This window comes from Siniperca chuatsi, linkage group LG17, assembly GCF_020085105.1.
Source record: "Siniperca chuatsi isolate FFG_IHB_CAS linkage group LG17, ASM2008510v1, whole genome shotgun sequence".
In the NCBI taxonomy this organism is placed as follows: Eukaryota; Metazoa; Chordata; class Actinopteri; order Centrarchiformes; family Sinipercidae; genus Siniperca; species Siniperca chuatsi.
This window is the reverse complement of record NC_058058.1, coordinates 22297148-22315742: the sequence shown is the minus strand read 5'-3', so window position 1 is coordinate 22315742 and position 18595 is coordinate 22297148. Positions and strand designations below refer to the sequence as shown.

At 40.3% G+C, this 18595-nt stretch overlaps 1 protein-coding gene across 3 annotated transcripts in view; it reads left to right on the top strand.

Moving 5' to 3' along the window:
• The first annotated feature begins 10224 nt into the window (after positions 1-10224).
• LOC122864233 (CMP-N-acetylneuraminate-beta-galactosamide-alpha-2,3-sialyltransferase 1-like) overlaps positions 10225-18595 on the top strand; it is a 60679-nt gene continuing 52308 nt past the window's right edge. The window contains exons 1-2 of one of the 3 annotated variants that reach the window (XM_044171490.1): positions 10225-10646; positions 13916-13977. The gene's annotated coding sequence lies outside the window, so the exon portion shown is untranslated. The remainder of the gene's footprint in view (positions 10647-13915; positions 13978-18595) is intronic. The other 2 variants (XM_044171492.1, XM_044171491.1) reach the window with 2 other exon arrangements.

Sequence of the window (18595 nt, the reverse complement as noted above, 5' to 3'; positions counted from 1 at the left end):
GTAGTGTTATCATATAAATTACGGTGATTTTTTGTAAAAGTGGTGGAATGATTTGATGGTTAAGATGCAACCACATGCAACTAAACAACAAAACTCTGTATTTGACACCACTGCATGTTGTCTTCAAATTTGAGATCGAAACTTAATTCTTTACCTTGGAAACAGCAGTTGGCAAACAACCTCACCTAAGGTCCATTAGTAGCTGTTTCCAAGGTCAAGCATGAACCTGAATCTCAAAAACATTCTAGATTCATCCTGTAATTGGGTGTCACACTGTGTATTCAAAACAATCTCGACAAACAGAATCTCTGCTATTTAAAACGTCCGTTGTTGCAGTGATCCACATGGTTTCCACAACCTTGTTTATCACTGTCACATACCAAAGATGCCTAAATTGCCTGTTCCTTTTATTTGATACAGCGTGGTGGCTAACCAGGTAAAATGAACATGAAAATTGAAAAGAGCAATTTTTTAAATCATGCTAGCAACATGGGTCTAGAGATGGCAATGTGAGTATGTCTAGTCTGCTGTATAGGAAAAGTGCAGTGACATAACTTCTGTTATGAATTGATGCTATATAAATAAAATGGAATTGAATTACCTTTGGTGATCCCCTGACTTTTTGTCTAGTGCCATCATCAAGTCAAAAAGTTACTTTGTCCAACACTTTGGATTATGACTAAATATCTGCAGAGCTAATGACATTCACATCAGCCTCAGTTGTACTTTGTTGTGTTTAGTGCTAATTAGCAAATGTTTGCATTTTAAATTTCTAAACTAAGATGGTGAACATGGTAGACAGCATTGTCATTGTGAGCATGTTAGCATGTTGATGTTTCGCTCAAAGCACTGCTGTGCCTAATTACAGCCTCAGAGAGCATGGCTGTTTTTTCTCCCTCTTCAACATCAGGTGCTCCCCTGAGGATTGACCCTTTCCATCTTGTAAAGTCCATGAGCTTTCCTCTAGCAGCACCATCAGTCAAAAATGACATTGCAGCCTCTACAGACCAGGTTTTTTTAGACTTTTAACCTTGTTTCATTTCAACATTGCTTTAAAATAAGTCTCCGCAAAGTTTCCATCAACTTTTCTCTCCACTATAATAAACAACACTGCACAATCAATTTGGACTCAGGGAGGCTAAGACATGACAACTGTCACACCATGCCAATAACCCATGTGACGCCCACGCTGTGATCCAATGCTGAGGCCCTTTCACATATTGACAACAGTGGATTTTAGGAACAAAAACTTCTCTGACATCAAAAGCGAGCGCATCGCTGAATCAATTTCACAAGACGACTCAAAGACACAAGTGCTGTTTTAGATGGACTCTACAGGCTGCATTTTTGTCTTCACCCCCAGTGCTCTTGATGCTTTTGATTATGATTTTCCATCAACAAGACAGATTCCGACACCCTCCTCAGAGACCCTGCTTCTCATCTCTCCTCATGTAGCCATGTAGCTCTCCAACTATATTTACTGACTGCGAACACTCACTGCTTTTGATTATATCCCAAATTCTCAGTGTCCTCCTCTCAAGCCTGCCCAATCAACCTGCTCGTCTTGCATGTACACACACACACAGACACACACAACCCACCCGATGCCCCTGCAAGCATAATATAATTGGACAAAGATTTGAAATAACGGCTTCTCCCAGTGGAGAGATAGTTTTTCTCCTGGCAGCGGTGAATTGATAATCCGCTCTGTAAAATACTCCTGGGGTCTTCACTCTCATGTGGAGCTGCTGCTGAATTGGTAGAGGCAGCATTCAGGGCTGCTACACTCAATTCTCCATATCTCACACTGTCTAATTCTAATTGCCCGTGGCTGTAGGGCCACGAAACAGCGAAATGCCAATAACGCAATTAATTATATGACACAAACTTTAAATGATTTGTTATAGTATCCACAAATCTTGAATGGTTTGCTGCTATGAGGCTTACTCGAAAAGTTTCGCTTGATAATCTGAGAGTTTTACTCCCTGGATCAATGTTGCACTGTCATGACAACAAAATTTACTTTCCTCTACAATAATCTGTGGAAAAGGTTGCCATGTGGATTTCTCTCCTTAGAGACCATTTTTATCATCCCAGCTCAAAGAGTGATAATTTTATTTGACTACACTGGAAGAGAAACCTGAGCATAAGCTACTGAGAGGAAGCAGTAAATATATATCCAATACCCTACAGCTGAATATACAGTGTTGGAGAAGTGAAGGAGAAGAAGGATGAGTGGGAGGAGGTGAAAGACCCGTCTTTGGAGAAGAGCCAAAAAGCATCCTGGTCCATCTTTCCGCAGGTGTGATTAGGTGTGCATCTGGAAAACAGTGAGAATGAGAGCAACACTTTACACACCGAATAACGAAGGGCACACAACCTCGAGGTTGACAGCCCTTCATGATGGAGGGTCTGTTGAAGAAGAACGATAATGAAGAAGCTTCCCCACCGGAGAGTAACCCAACAAACTGGTAATCCTTTTGCATTGTGAGATGAGATACTGTAGTTAGCCAAGTGACCTTGGCTCTATGTGAGAAGGATATTGCCAGAAGGCTGTACGCCTCATGCTGGGAGATATTGCTATTTGGCGCACAGATACTGCAGCTGAATCCCTGCATGCATCGCACTCTCTGTGTAAAAAACAACAACAAAATAAAACACATTCTTGTGAGAGTCTTTTTTCTAGCGTTCCACATTGTATACAGTATAGAACATGTTTATTTTTTTTGAATGTAATGTTATTCCAGTGGAAATTATCATTTTCCATCTGTTACCATTCTCTCATAGTGAAAACAGATCAGATTTTCTCCATTGTGAGGATGTTCAACATGAGCTAAAATTTCAACACCAGATATTGAAATTAATTAATTTGCTTTATTTAACCCGCCAATCACTGCACCAACATCAGACACGGCATATAAAATTAATTGAATACCTTAAACCCTTTTTTCTGCAAGTATTTTTAATATATATCCAGCTTTCCTAAGGATTGGTCACACAAGGTCTCAGTACACTGAACTCATTGCAATACCAATACATTGCAGATTTGATATATTCCTGTGCCTTGGGACACTTTGGTCCACATTAGTGACTTGAGACAAGAGTAAAAATATTGTCTTGGCTTCTAATCTATGATGTCTAATGGCAAAATAAAATGATGAAAATGCTGACTGCAAGCTGTACTGTTTCTCTGGTAAACACGCTCCCTAATTCACAACTGATAGACGTAGCAAAAAATAAAACTCATTTGAAGTTACAAATCCTGACAGAGTTTGATACCACAAAATCTATCTTCCATTCATTGTTAATTGAACATCTCCAGGCTAGCATTTGGAGAGAATTGTTAATGTTCACAGTATTGATTGGCCTGTACCGGGCCTTCAGAGTAACATTGGCAGCGTTGCAGAAAGTGCACAAATCCAATCTTGCCCCTTTTTTTTGTAATTACCAGCTGACATTATCCCCTACATTAAAATTTCATGACCTGGGGACAAAGGCATGCCACTGAAAAATATATCAGCCTCTGCTGTCAATTGAAAAATTAACCAGTTAATCTAAATTCCAAAAACTTTTGGAAAACTAACTTTCAAAGCAACTTTGCCATATATGACTTCATTGACAGTTTGCTAAACGCCTTCCTTGAACAGCGATTCTCCAATCATAGCTTAACAACTGTAACTAGGCATGTCAAGCTTTGAGAGTAAGAGCAGGCTAATACTCACCAGTTAAAGCGTTTGGTTTTTTAAACCTTTCCAAAACCAAAAATACAGAAGCAAAAGTGTAAGCTGGACATGCTAACGTGCAACTGTAATTGATAACATTAAAAACAAGCCAACAAGCATTCCATTTAGGTGAGCTAGTCTCAGGGTCCTAGTATTGTGCACGGCTTACTGGAATACTTAATGGAACTGAGCCATTGTTAACGAAATTTGCTTCACCTGAGTTTTTTCTGCTGTGACAAGTCAAAATGGTCCATTTCCCCACTGTGTGGAAGCTGGTTTTGGAAGCTATCACAGTTGAGGCTAGCAGCTCTGTCCTGTTCTTTTGGATTTGGGGAAGTTTACACTCCAGCAACCCCAGACAAAGGCGAGATAGGGTTAGTTTGACAACACACTATTAAGTTCTCATCCTACAAGCCTTTTTTTATGTTAAAAAGTGAACACGTACTGTTTCCGAACACACAAACAAGTAGGCCTATGTAAGCTAATCTTACATTTCTCCCTTCTTGTACAACTAACTAGCAACACTGCAATACAAGAACATTGCAACAACAATTTAAGACGCTTTATACATGATTGTTGTTTTAAAACAAGTCAAAGGGAAACATAAAAAAGGCAGTCGCAGACAGCGTTTTAATAAACCAATTTGTGTAGCTAACGTTAGCTTAATTAGCTAGCTAGCTACAGCTGTAAAATCTGCTAGCGACAGTTCTCATTTCAGCCAGCAAAACTGTCTCCGGTTAGAAATGATGTCTGCTTTTCCTACAATTGTCTGAAATCAAGGACCCATTGTTTTTAAAAAAAAAAAAAAATACTAAGAATTTCAAGTGCTGAATCTGCCTCAGTTATCACCGTAAACAGCATGTGTGATGTGAGGGGCATTTTCATAAAATAAAAAAAGGACATAAGACGATGATGACAGTGGCCAACAGTCACTCTGTGAGTGTGTAAACAAATAAGTTTCTGTGTGGCATCGGAGTCTTAAAAAATATAATAAAGGGAAGGGCTCAGCGAACTGTCATTAGCAAAGTGATTTTAGCAGTGCTTTGTGATGATCTAACAACACCAGATAGCAGGAGTTTCTTTTCCCTCTATTTATTTTATTTTTGTCATAAATATAAGAATTGAAGGTAGAGGAAATACAAGAAACAATAATGAGTGTATTTCATATTTAAAAACCCAATATTATGAGCCAGTAGCTACATTTAGTGCAAAACACCATGGCAACAAATGCCACCATCACCACCAAACATGTTGCCAAAAGCAAGAAAAAAACAAGATTTTACAGTGCATCACTCTAAATTGAGCTCTATTTCAATTGCCTTACTCCCAGTTTAACCATGTTGTCTGCACATCCCCACACACACTCTCATACACTCCATTCCCACCAGCCCCTTACACACACACTGCCAGCAGCCATCATTCCACCCTGTATGTTCAGCTGGCCTGTCAAGTCCCCATCCAGCCAAATGCCCACCCATCTGTTGAACCTAAGACAGCATGCAAATCTCAACCAGAGAGGAAATGTTCAATCAAATGATGAACTTATCTGCATGCAAACAGTGGTTTTCAGGCATCTCTGAGGTCCGGGCCCTCAGGGCATGCTGCAAAGTGCATGTATGTGCTTCTCCCTGCAATGCAAAGTAACACTAATGCAAGATACAGTCTTGCTCTTGGTTAGCAAACCATGCACTTCCTTTCAACTAAATGTATTGCCATTTTCAATATGCTTTTTATGGTAATTGATTTAAATTACTAACAGGGGTTCATCTATTTTGTTCCTGTGTGTATTCAGAAAATATCTTTAAGCTGCAGGTTTGTTTGTTTTTTGAAGGAACTGTATTTCATGTTTCTTAAAAAATTGGCCAGTCAACTTCAATCACAGACTCAAGCTTTGTAAGGACACAGCAATAATGTATTTCTTTATACTCAGAACTCACGTTGTGGCAACAAAAAAGTTTCAAACGCTTTCAGGTATCCACAGGCCTTAAAATATCTTTTAAGAATATGTTTTAGATTGATGAAGGCTGACAGAAATAATTAGTTAGAGACATTTTAAATCAAACCCTTGCTGAGGATTTAGTGTAAATGTTGCCAGTTTTCATTAAGCAGCCACATTCTATACAAAGCACTACATGTTCTTTAGTGGCCTCCAGGGGGGAAAGGTAAGCAGTCACCTAGCTAAGGGCATAAATCTGACCAACAGGTAACCACAGGCCTGAGGCTATTAAGTCTGAGTGAACTTTAGCTCTGGTGAGTTCACCCTGCTTAGACTCACTGCAGTTAAGCCACCACTCACCTCTATTATCTTATTTGTCTGCTGCACTTATGGAAACAAACTGTAGTGACCCTGTAAGCAAAGGGAAGTCTACAAATCTAGACATTTTATGGATCAAACATTTTAAAACTCACTATAAAGTTTTACCCTTAGAGATAGTAGGGGAGAGTGGGGTGAGTTGTGCCAGGGGGGAAGTAGTTCCACCCATTGTTTCTGGAAAACCATAGAAGAAATTTGTCATGTGACCACATCATTTTGAAAAGCCATCCATTTTACTCATCCTCCAAAGAAGAGAGACACATAGCACGAGAGGAGCACATTTTAACTCAAAAACTGTTTTTTTCCTTTCAAAGTAAAATTTCTATGATCAAGGTTTTTTGATTGTAGTGTCTGAACAATTATAGAATAAGTTTGAAAACATTTCACACATGATTTAGTGCTTTAGCAGGCTACACAATGAGTCTATACAGTTAGCATGATGTTAGCTCTTAACTGCTGAATCATGCTAGTTTTTCAAACTTGTGGGTCTGGGGTGATTTGTGCCAAACGGCCTGGGTTAAGTTGTGCCAGTGGCACAACTCACCCCCACTTATGATTATTTTCAACATATTATTAATTTGTAATTTCTTACATTTTAGCACTTAAACTATGTGACATTCTTAATTTTAGAACAAAACCCATCATGCCACGCAGTTATAAAAGGAAGACAGACAGGGCTTCAACTCCTCTTGTGGAGTTGGACAGAGCAGTGAAAGAGGTGCAACAGGGAAAGACCATACGTCAGGTGGCAAGGGAGATGAAGATCTGCAGGATGACCTTGAAAAGATTCATGGAGAAGAAAAAGATAGGAGAAGTAACAAAGACAGGGTATAAGAGAACAGGACTTGCCAACCAAGTCTTCAAAGAAAACATGGAAACAGAGCTGGCAGACCATATAAAGGCTCTAGCAGCAATGTTTCATGGCATAAGTGCTATGAAATGCTGTGAGCTGGCTTTTGAGTATGCACAAAGAAATGGCATTGACATCCCTGCCAGCTGGATCAGAGAGAAAAAGCAGGTTAGGTTAAGTGTGCATTTATTAAGGAAAAGTTATAGGGAACATTGCTAATTATTTTCCCAGGACATGCTCATTGTCAGTTATCACCATACACATCCTACAGAGAAGATACCCTTTATGCTAATAAACTATTAACCTTTTCTAGGTCCTGATTGGTTCACAGCTTTTAAAGCACGCCACCACTTGTCATGCCGCACTCCTGAAGCAACTCTCTTGGAAGAGCTACTGCCTTTAATAGGCACAACGTGGGGAGTTCTTTGATAACCTCTCTAAAGTGATGGACAGGTAATCATCAATCATCAATCATAGGATCACATATCTCTCTCTCTCACTCACTCACTCACTCACACATACACACGAGGCAGCCAGGAAAGGAAAAAGTGCACATCTCTATTGGGTCTTCTGCCCTGAGTAGCAGAATTGACATTTACACACATAACCACCTTCATAATCTCATTTCAGGTATAACTTCCCTCCACACATGATGTACAACATGGACGAAACTGGTGTGACTACAGTGCAGACACCCAAGCAGATTGTCACAGAGAAAGGGAAGAAACAAGTGGGTTCAGTTACATCAGCTGAAAGAGGAGAGCTCGTCACTGTGGCCTGTGCAGTAAATGCCACAGGAAATGCAATCCCACCCATGTTTATTTTCCCTCGTGTTCGTTTCAAAGAATCCTTCATGAATGGATCACCTGCAGGGTCTATAGGTCTTGCTACAAAGTCTGGATGGATGAATGAAGAAGTCTTCACCACCTTCCTGGAGCACTTCATCCGACACACAAACTGCTCCATCGATCATCCAGTCCTGCTCATTCTGGACAACCATAAATCTCACATCTCACTGAAGGCAGTGACAACTGCTAAAGAAAATGGTGTCGTTATGCTCACCCTGCCACCTCACACCTCACACCGATTGCAACCATTGGACAAAACAGTCTATGGACCACTGAAAACCTACTTCTTCAGAGCAACGGACGGTTGGATGCGCACACATCCTGGTCGAACCGTATCGATTTACGAGGTCGCAGAACTTGTGAAGCAAGCATTTATGTCTGCAATGACCCCCACAAACATCACATCAGGTTTCAGAGCTACGGGCATATACCCATATAACAGGGATATCTTCCCAGATGAAGATTATGCCCCATCAATGGTAACAGACAGGCCAAACCCAGAAGAGCCCTCCACCAGGGCTGCTGCTGCTGCTGACCCGCCTGGACCATCACATGAGGAGCCAACCCATGCCAAAGGTCTTGAAACAGGTCCAGACCCAGGGTGCCACCTGCCACTCTTCCAGAACCAAATCCTGAGCACTCATCAAGTGATGAAACTGGTTCTGGTGCCCATGGAATTATGTGTCCCCAAAAGTCATACTTCCCTTGCCAAAAGCCACAGCAAGAAGGCCCAGAATGATGAGGAAAAAGTAAAAACAAAAATCTTGACCGACACACCTGAGAAGATGGAGCTGGAGGAAGCACACAAAGAAAAACAAGATAAAAAGGCTAAAAAGGAAAAGAAAAAGAATGAAAGGCAGAAGAAATGGGCTCTGAAAGGCTCAAATCAAAACAAAATCATAAAGAAAAGGTTGTGCACAGTAGCTCAGAAGAAAGCACCATGGGCCTTCCACTTGATGACACCACTGATGATGAAGCAGAAGATGACCTGGAGAACACACACAACAGAGAAAATAAAAGGGCTGAAAAACAGAAAATGAATGAAAATAAGAAGAGAGGGGCTCTGAAAGTGTCCAAACCAACCAAACCCAAAAAGAAAGTGACTGTCTACAGTAGCTCAGAAGAGAGTGACATCTCCATTCCACTTAACGACACCACTGATTATGAGAGTTCAGATGTCCAGAATGATGATGATGATGGTGACAAGGATCTGTCTGCTGGTGACTTTGTCATTGTGAGCTTTGCTGGTAAAACCAAATCGTATAACTACGTTGGATTGGTGCAGAAGGTTGAGGGTGCAGACATCAGTGCAAAGTTTCTAAGGCAAAGTTATAAGAAGTCTGGGGATGGAAAGCCCATCTTTACATTTAAAGAAAATGATGAAGGAGTCATCCCTAGAGGTGATGTGCTCAAGAAACTACCCACACCCCAAAAACTTGGTGGTACAGCCAGAAGAGAGCAGAAGTTTATATTCCCTGCAGCATTGACAAGTGGGATGTTAAGTAGTAGGCCAGATCCAGACCACCTTGACCTACATACCCACAGGGGATAGTCTGGAGAAGTGAGGAGATGGGCATGCCTCATCACTGTTTGACTTACCTGCCATTTGTTTAATTTAGCTAACACTGATTTCAGTTATGTTATTAGAGAAGTTTTGTTCAGTTTTTAAGTGGCACAATAGGATGTTTAGAAATTAGCCTAGTCACTTTATTCTTATATGTTACATAATTGACAGATAGCGTTCTATGTATGTCAACAGGCATCTATTACCAAAGCCTTTTGCCTGAAATGATTCACAAATATCATATTATGTATTTAAGTTTTTTGTGTTTTCACCAAAACTACAAAATATGACTTATTCCAACAGTTTAATATGGTGACAATATCTAAATAAACCTTAAATAAGTAATTTTGTATTGAATTTGTCTTGCTTTCATATAGCATTACAGTTCATAACATTAAAATGTTCTGTTTTACTTCAGAAATCACTGGCATAATTTACCCCAACATATTCTCCCCAAAGGCACAACTTACCCCGCACCAGGGGCAAGTTGTGCCACAAGACCACTTTTTTCCCAAAAGCTATATTTCTGAAACTATTTATTTCAGATCCAAAGTTATTGTTCTCAGGGATGCACCACATCCTGAAATATATGTACATTCTTAAGTTGAAGGCATTACTGTCATGGCCTCACTTTAAAGTCACTTTGAGTAAAAACTGGCACAACTCACCCCACTTTCCCCTATAGGAAAATGATGGGCATGTAGAATATTAGATTTGATCAAGCAAAGTCTGCATTGTCACTTAATATGTGTGTTAAATATATAATACCAATATAAGACCATTGCAATTACAGTAAAAGATGCGGATGTGTGATATTAAGATGGCCCATGAATGGAGATTAATTCTTTATTAGTGTATAGGAGCTTATTGTTCATTCCTGCAGCAATAAGCTGGAGGCTAACAGCAGGACCTGGTCACGCATTTCAAAAAATCCTGATGTGAGAGTGTGTGAGTGAGGATGCTGAGGGGCGTAGCAGTGTTGTGCCCCTCATGGTCGGCGCTCAGGAATTGAAATGCACGCCTCTCATTGCCTGGGAACGAGTAACGTTAAACGCGAGAAACTGTTCCCAGCCATCCTCCTCCTTCGCCGAAAATATACAAAAAAAAAAACAAACAAACCAAAACGCATTGATGTGCTTATTCCAGGAGGAGAGTAAACCTCCTCCCGGCGTTTTCTTATTCAAAAGGACAGCGGTGTGTGGTTGCCAGTTTGGAGCTTGTTTTCCCCTTAAATTGGACCCTTCACGCTGTGACTGGGCTGGCGCACTCGCTTTTCGTTCTTCGTGGAGCTGCTGCCACAGCGCACGGAAATAACGGGAATCCACTCGCAGCCCGGGCTTCACTTTAAGTGAGTATCGAAACGCAACGCATGCTTTTAACCCTATAGATCGCGCTGGTGTCAATGTATGTTCAGATTCTAGCTTTTAATCTCGGTGCCTTAAACAGAGTAGCGCACACGAAGGCTTAAAGTCTTAAAGTGCTGCTGACCAGGTGTTGCACTGTAACTTTCTTCTGCAAAAATCTGCACAAATATGAATACTTAGGTGTCTAATAGAAAGCAGCAGCAGCATGCTTTTGTTGTCTTAGAAACTGGTTTTGATGTTTAAATCACAGCTGCAGATTTAAGGATATTTATCATTGCTTTATAACTAATTTCATAATTTAAACCTCTGCTTTTCAGGTCTCAGTATGAGCATGTTTGTGCATATGTATCTTGATTTTTTTAATTTTTTTATGTTTTCAATCAGCCCACCTGCCCATACTGTAGTGTCATGCTGAGAAAAAGCAACTTCTTTCTGATGACTGGTTTCTATTTCTTGGCTTTAGATTCTGTGGTGGGGGCTGCTGGCTAACTCATGCACTGCTCAGCTTTCTGACTTCAAAAAGACTATAGCCTATACCGTCCACTTTGTTCAGCTTTGGACCGAGCAACTGTTGAATATACAGCAGACTGCAGAGGAGAGATATCTGTGCTGTACCTATTACAGTCAGCGTGTTTGTCTGGTGTCCTGGAAGCAGCCTCATTAAGTAAAACAACAATTTCCTCTGACAGAAATCCTTTTAATTTGTTGTAAACATTAATCACTCTGTGTTTCATTGTCAGTGTAATATCCCAGTGTGAGTAAACTCCAGGTTTATGAGTTTTGAAACAGTCCCCTCTGTTGTGTATTTTGTATGAGATGTCACCTCATTTACTAATGAAGGTGTCTGCGGCGCGCCAGTTAATTTTCCACTGAAACCTCTCCTCGCCATTATAAATAATAAGCAAGTGGAATACATTAGCTGAGCCGGTTCGTCACCACGTCTCCAACCAGATTGGATGGCGTGACCTTGGGGGACCGCGCTGCAGTATTTAGAGAGGAGGGTGGCAGAGATGGAGATGGGATGCTTTGGTGGCATCCATTATCAAGGAATCCAATTACAAATTGTAGTTGCCATAAGCAATTGCCATTTGTTACATTAGAAAAGATAGAGGAGCTATTATGAGAGAAATGTGTATCATCCTGATAATATGCATGTCATCTTCAGTGCAGGCTTTCTCATCTGTATATACATTATAATTTAAAGGATCTGTGTGATTCCTCTGAGCGGAAGTCCTTAGTGGGCTCCTTTTAACAATAGAGCATGGAAGAAGCAATGAGTCACTATGAATCATGGCAACTCTCACCAGCTGCCAGCCAGATGAAGACATGCTGCAAGGAAAAGTCTGATGAAACTGCAGTCGTAGTTTACACTTCAAAGCACGCCACGCCGAACAGAAACATATAGCGTTCCACGAGGGCGCCTAACATCTCATTCAAAGTTTGTGCAAGTTTCTCTAACAATCCAACTTTCCAGTTTAAAGATCTCTCCTGCAAGGTATTTCCTGCAGTCTTTAGCTGCCGTGGCGTGAAGGCTGAGTTAAGTCAGCGCAGGCTTTACTGTAATCAGTTATTCAGCTCTGGCATTCAGACTCCCAGCTCCAGACAGAGGAATCCCCGTGGCTCACCACAGACCCAATCAGACCCTTTAAGTACACGGCTTTCCAACAAGGTCTGGGACCAAGACTGCAGCAGCAACGGCAGAAATGTTTTCCAGTCCCTCGGGTGGTCTGCATGTGTCTGCAGCATGTACAAGTATATTTCACTAATAGTTAGTGTCTTTTGTTCAGGCCTCTCGGCTCGGTCACAGACAGTCTTTTTCCTTCACACTATTCCCCTTGGACTTCTCCCTGGCTTTTTGATTTGCCCTCTGTTTCCACTTAACAGTCCTGGCTATTTTCCAAGAAACACCTCAGCACCATTCTATTTTTTTTTTCTTTTTTCCAAGCATGAGCAGACTTCTTATGCTCTGGGCACACGTGGAGAATACATGGCATTTACTGTATGTGAGCATTTACAAAATCTTACTGTATCTTGGCTGCATTTTACCCTCTTGCAAGGTTATCGCAGATGATAATTGACTATTTAAACACGACACAGAAAGCCATCCCGTGATTGCTGTCTTAATCTTTCCCCAGCGCAATCAGCGATGTTGAGACTACACATCACTCCTGCAATTAGGCTTGTCAAATTACTGTGTGACTTTTGTCTGCGAATGCTTGTTTGATAATGATTATTGGCAGGTGCCATTGGAGGAGCAGAAGAAGGGAATCCACAGCTGGTGCATTTCAAGAGGGATGGATGCATTATGTAAAACCATACTGCACTGTGCAGCAGATGTTTCTTCCTCCTAATGGCCATATCACAATCCTCAGGAGTCTTCCTCTTTTTTTAAACCATTTTGATAGACACATGTGCCATCCTTGTCTTTCAATTTTGTTTGTTTTTGTTGTCCCCTCGCTGTCGTAATCGTTTTCAGGTACAATCAGTAAGGCTGAGAGTGTGCATCACTTCCTCAGTGCAGTTTGCCTAACTGTCACCATCAATGTAAAGCATCTTCAGTACTCTTCATTCTCCTTATAGTCATGTTGACAGGCCTGCTGCATCTACGACCTTGTCAGGAGAAATGCCTTCATTCTTTACTCAAATAGAGACTCGCCTATACAATATGTATGCTGTACATCACTTCTCCCTCCTCAAGGCTTTTCTCAGAATTAGTGTTACTTCTTGCATGTGTTTTTAGTTGCTTTGCTCGTCTTCAGTAGGCAGATGAAAAGGAAAAAATTATTTTGTCAGTTGGCTTGACATGCGTCCTTTCTGTGGGTTTATTTGAAGGAAAGGCTAATTGTTGTGCCTTGAAGGTCCATTGTTAATTAGAAGTTATTTCACATGGTCACCGTTCTAATTGGCAGTCAAAGATGTGTACCACCTGGCCTAGCTTTTAACTCGCCAGGTGCTCTCAGCAAAACCGTCGGCCTTGGCATTATGTGGGTATGGCCTCTTAAACGAAGACAGACAGACAAAGAGTGAGATGGAGAGAGAGAGAGAGAGAGAGAGGTAGGAAAGGAGAGGAAAAGACACTGAAGTGTGCCGGCCAACTTTGCTAAAATGGCGGAGCTGCAAAACAGCAGTAAAAGGTTATGTCATGCTACATAGGCAAACAAGCCTTTTGAAGCTGGCATGAAAAAAGGGTTAAGAGGAATTAATGTAATCTTTTGATACATACTTCATTATAGATCGCACCTCTTTCTTTCAGATTTCTAATACCGCAGGGGATGTGAAGTGGCAGCACATCAACACTCCACACAGCCTGTGCAGGTTAGTTTGCCTGTGTTTTGTGGGGAAAATAAGCCTGTGAATATGAACAGTAACTGGAATCAGATTGTGTTTGTTTCAGCGTCTGTCTATACAAGGTAAATTAAGGATGATGGGACAATGATGTGAGTAAGTCTATTTTGCTGTTCATGGAGAAAGATGAATGTTAAAACCGATTCAAGCAAAAGCTTTTCATCCTAAAACAGAACCCACATTGAGTGTTTTATTCAGTGCAGTTACACTGAACACTGAGCTGGAAACTGTGGAGAAAAAGCAGTGATTAAATCAAGAGATAGTGCAGCTGCTTTTCACAATGAATTGGAAACTCACGCTGGGACGTCACAGAGTTACCTGAATAGTGTGAGATTCCTCTACATGTACATTGATTGAGAGTTGTGTCTCTGCTTTCGGAGAAAATTCACCCATGACCGTCATAAATCTTGGCTAACTGGTCCAAGACCATGGGAATCATAATGTTTTGTCCTTTCAAAAGGGCAGACAGGTGTGTCCTGTGTATGGCACAAACAAACCTCTTATAAAATGTTCCTTGCTTCGCTGTGCTCTGGAGGACAAAAGAAAAGACCTTTGTCTTTTCACATCACAAAGTCAACAGGGTTGTTTTGTCTTGCTGCTCCAGCATCTAATGTTCACACTAATTCCCAAATGTGTCATCCCTTTGTTCTCTGATCACAATGGGAATTTGAAATGTAAAGCAGATTTAGAGAATGTACTATATCTTGATGGGTAGAGCAGAGAAAAGTGCTTTAAAATGCTTTGTAACTGTGCTGTGTTAGCAGCCTTAGGCAGAATGTGTTAAGTTTGTACAGCAGAGCAGAGGATGATCTGGATCTGTGTGATTTGTTGTTGCGGATTATATTTCCAGGAACTGTTGTGTTTAGGCCCGGAGCTTTGACAGCATGCGTTGTCTGATTTCAACCTACATATACTGTACAATATATGCATGTATAGTGTATATATATATAAACAATACACTACCCAAGAGACAATTTGTCATTTTCAGCATATACCACTCATGTTTAACCAGCAGTTCAGCAGCAGCAGCATCAGTAAGTAATAATTGAGTTGCAAATATAAAAAATATATAGAATAATAGACAGGCCACAAAGAATAACCAAAATAGCAGATCACTGCCTTATACAGACTAATTATAATAAACAGGCATCACTGCTATAATTACTGACAGTAGAATCATTACTTATCCTAATGCGCCACTGCTACCATCGTTAATAACAGTTCATTAATTAAACATACTATGGAAAACAGCAGCTCTGTTCTGTGAAAAGGACTTCTCCTTGGCTGGACCCACAGAGCTACAGAGTGTAGCTTAATTTTGCTCTGGAGGTCATTCCAGGAATAATGAGCGGGGGAAATGTAAATACTTCTCTTTATTTAACTGCCGGGGCACTTAGAGTACCTGAGACAAGCCAAATTTGAGATTTTGCCACATAATGAGCTGCTTATTTTAATACAAGCAGGAGTGGAGTGAAAAAGAGGCTTTAATGCTGTGTCTGTGCATTAGGCACGAAGCTGGAGTCATAATTTGTTTAGCTTAGTTTAGTTTAGTTTGTAACCCGTACATAAACAGTAATATAAAAGTGACAACTTGTGATTTTAGAGAGAATCTACTTAAAGGAGGCTACTCATTATGCAGAATGGCCCATTTCAGAATTATATATATTATATTATTGGATTATAATTTAGTTCAATAGTTTAATAGTTGCAACTGGTAAAGGTGGGGCTAATTTTAATTACTTTATATACTGCTGGATAGCTTGTGGATTTCCCCCCAGGATTAAAGTCTTATCTTAATCGATAATATTACATCATGATTCATTTGTTCAGTATATTTTGTATTATTAATCTGAATCTGATTAAGTATCTAGCAGCTAAAGGTATTACATTAATGTGGTGGAGTAAATGTACACAGTTACCTTCCACCGCTGTTAATTAGTTAATTAAGTAGTTGATTAATATTAGTTAATTAACTTTGAGAAGAGCCCTGCTACCTGTTTCCCCCAGCCTCCAGTCTTTATGCAAGGCTAGGTTAAACCTCGATTAACTGATTTACATGGCCGCGTGGGGGCAGGGGAAATAAGCTGTAACCACAATATTAGCATATTATCACCTCATAAAATTTATATGGCAAAGGTGTTAGCAAATAGCAGCTATGGCGCAACATTAGCAGTCATTTTTCACTTTCCTTTTAGTTCTGTTGGTCTCTACCAACTCTTGAGGGAAATATCTGGCTCTTCAGCTGCTAAATGCTCCACTATGTTCACCAGCTAGTTGCTAACTTTGTCTGTCTGCTGTTTGTTGCTGGGAGGTAGCATACCATGGTTTTTTAGAGCAATGTTGATGAGAGTGAACCAAAACCAAAGTCGCTGGTCGTAAAACCAAAACAATGAGCTGAAAGATGCTAAAACTGCAGTCGTGTAATAATCCTCTATAATTCTCTGTGGGTTACCATTACCAGCAACCTCTTTCACATACATGTAGTGATGTAATCCATTGTTAATATAAACATATTGATTATAGCTGCTTTAATGCACATAAATTAGATTGATGTTGATTTTCTCATTTCACTATTAGAAACAAAGAAAATAAGTACATTTCCCAAAATGTTGAACTGTTCCAAAAAGCTCTACCTACACATATCTTATATATACATTCACATTGAGGCAGTTGTTTCCATTGAGATCGGATTATTCCTAATACTGCTGAGAATGAATCATTGCTCTGAACTACTTAAAACTGTCAAATTACTGTATACGTTTAAATTCACAGAACAATATTTCTGTGCACAGTCTAGTTGGGTACTCTGACAAAACTTCCATAGAAAGTCCTTGAAACACATCAGAATGGGCGCAGGCCTTCATCAGAGCACCACACACATGCTAGTTGGCTTCTATAATGGTTATGAATAATTACTGTCTTCACTAATTCTGTAATCAGTATTGGAAATACATCTGGCTGGTGTCTGTGTGGATATACCATGGCTATCAAATTTCTACAGGCTCTGTCTAATTTTCTAGTTTTTATTGCCTTGAAGGCTGAAATGAAAACCTATTAAATCAAACTTGATTTCTTCCATTTTTATATATATATGCTGAAGTAACGAGCAAAAGGTGAAAATGAAAGGCAGCTAATTTCTGACAATGTATTAAAAATGGAAAATGAAAACTCCTGGTTATGTAACGGTGAACATCCTGTACTTTTTGATTTGATAACAACCGTGAGCTTTTTGGATACGTTTCTACCATCTGAATCTTGGATTTTTACCCCATTGCTCTCTTCAGTTCTTTGGATCAATCCACAGAATTTGTACAAATGTACAAGTCCAGGATAAAGATCCTGTCGCAGCTGGTGGTTGATTTGGCTATGTGCTTTGGTTTGCTGTCAAGTTGAAAGATGGAATTTTTCTTTGACTTTAGCATTGTGTTTTTGTTCCAGAGGGCAGCAGATTTTCCCCCTAAAATATCTTGGTATTTGAAGCCATTCATCTTCCCCTCTATCCTGACCAGAGCCTTGTAGCATGATGCAGTACCAGTGCAGTTAAAGAATACCTGTGTCATTTACAGTTATTGATTGATTACTTGTGACCTGAGTTTACTTACCCCCAATCATTTTGCAATACATGCTTTATTTAAAAATGTCTATGAGTAGCACTGCATGTAATCATTCATTTGTTATCCCACCCATTTATTCAGTCACTTTTCCATGACTGTGTCCTTAGGGGTCATTGGGAGGCATTGAAATGTCTACAGATGACACACTGAACCAGGGTCATTCACTTATTTCCTCTTCCGCAACACTGCTGAACTGTGTAGGGTGATTGGTGTCTGTGGCATTGTGTGTCCTTGTTTAACATTTCTTCATTTTTTATTGTGTTTAAAATATGGTGTCCAACCTACAGTAGGTTCATGGAAGAATACAAGCCCTAGGGCTGAACAGTTAGTTGTATTTATATCAAAATCTGGATTTGAGAGTGCCATTTTCAAATTGCAAAAGCCACAAGTTTAATTGGGACTTACATATTTAACAAGCTAACAGCGTTTCAACAACCTGTAGCAAGTGAAAGTTTGAAACTGTGACTGCTGATTTTTCCATCTTTAAAGTCACCTGTAAATTTACTCAGCTGTAGTTACGACACGGTTGTGCAGTGATTAGCACTGTCGCCTCACAGCAAGGAGGTTCTGGGGAGTTTGCATGTTCTATCTGTGCCTACGTAAGTGCAAAAACATGCAGGTTAGGTTGGTGATTTCCTGTAGGTGTGAATGTGATGGGTACCCCGCCTCTCGCCCACTGTCAGCTGGGATCAGCTCCTGCAACCCTCTAAAGGATAAGCTAATGGATGGATGGAATGGATGTGAGTTGACAAAACAACATAAAAAAGTATCTCTTGGCTGTTGTCTGGAAAAGAAACAGTCCGGCTCACAACCTCCCATAAAACCACAAGATGTCCTTTTACACTTCGCTTTTGTACGAATTAACGTGTTAATTAGTGAGCTTAAGAGGTGCTGGTACAGGCGCATTATGTTACCTTTGGACAGAGCCAGGCTAGCCTTTTCCTCCTGTTTCCAGTCTATATGCTACGCTAAAC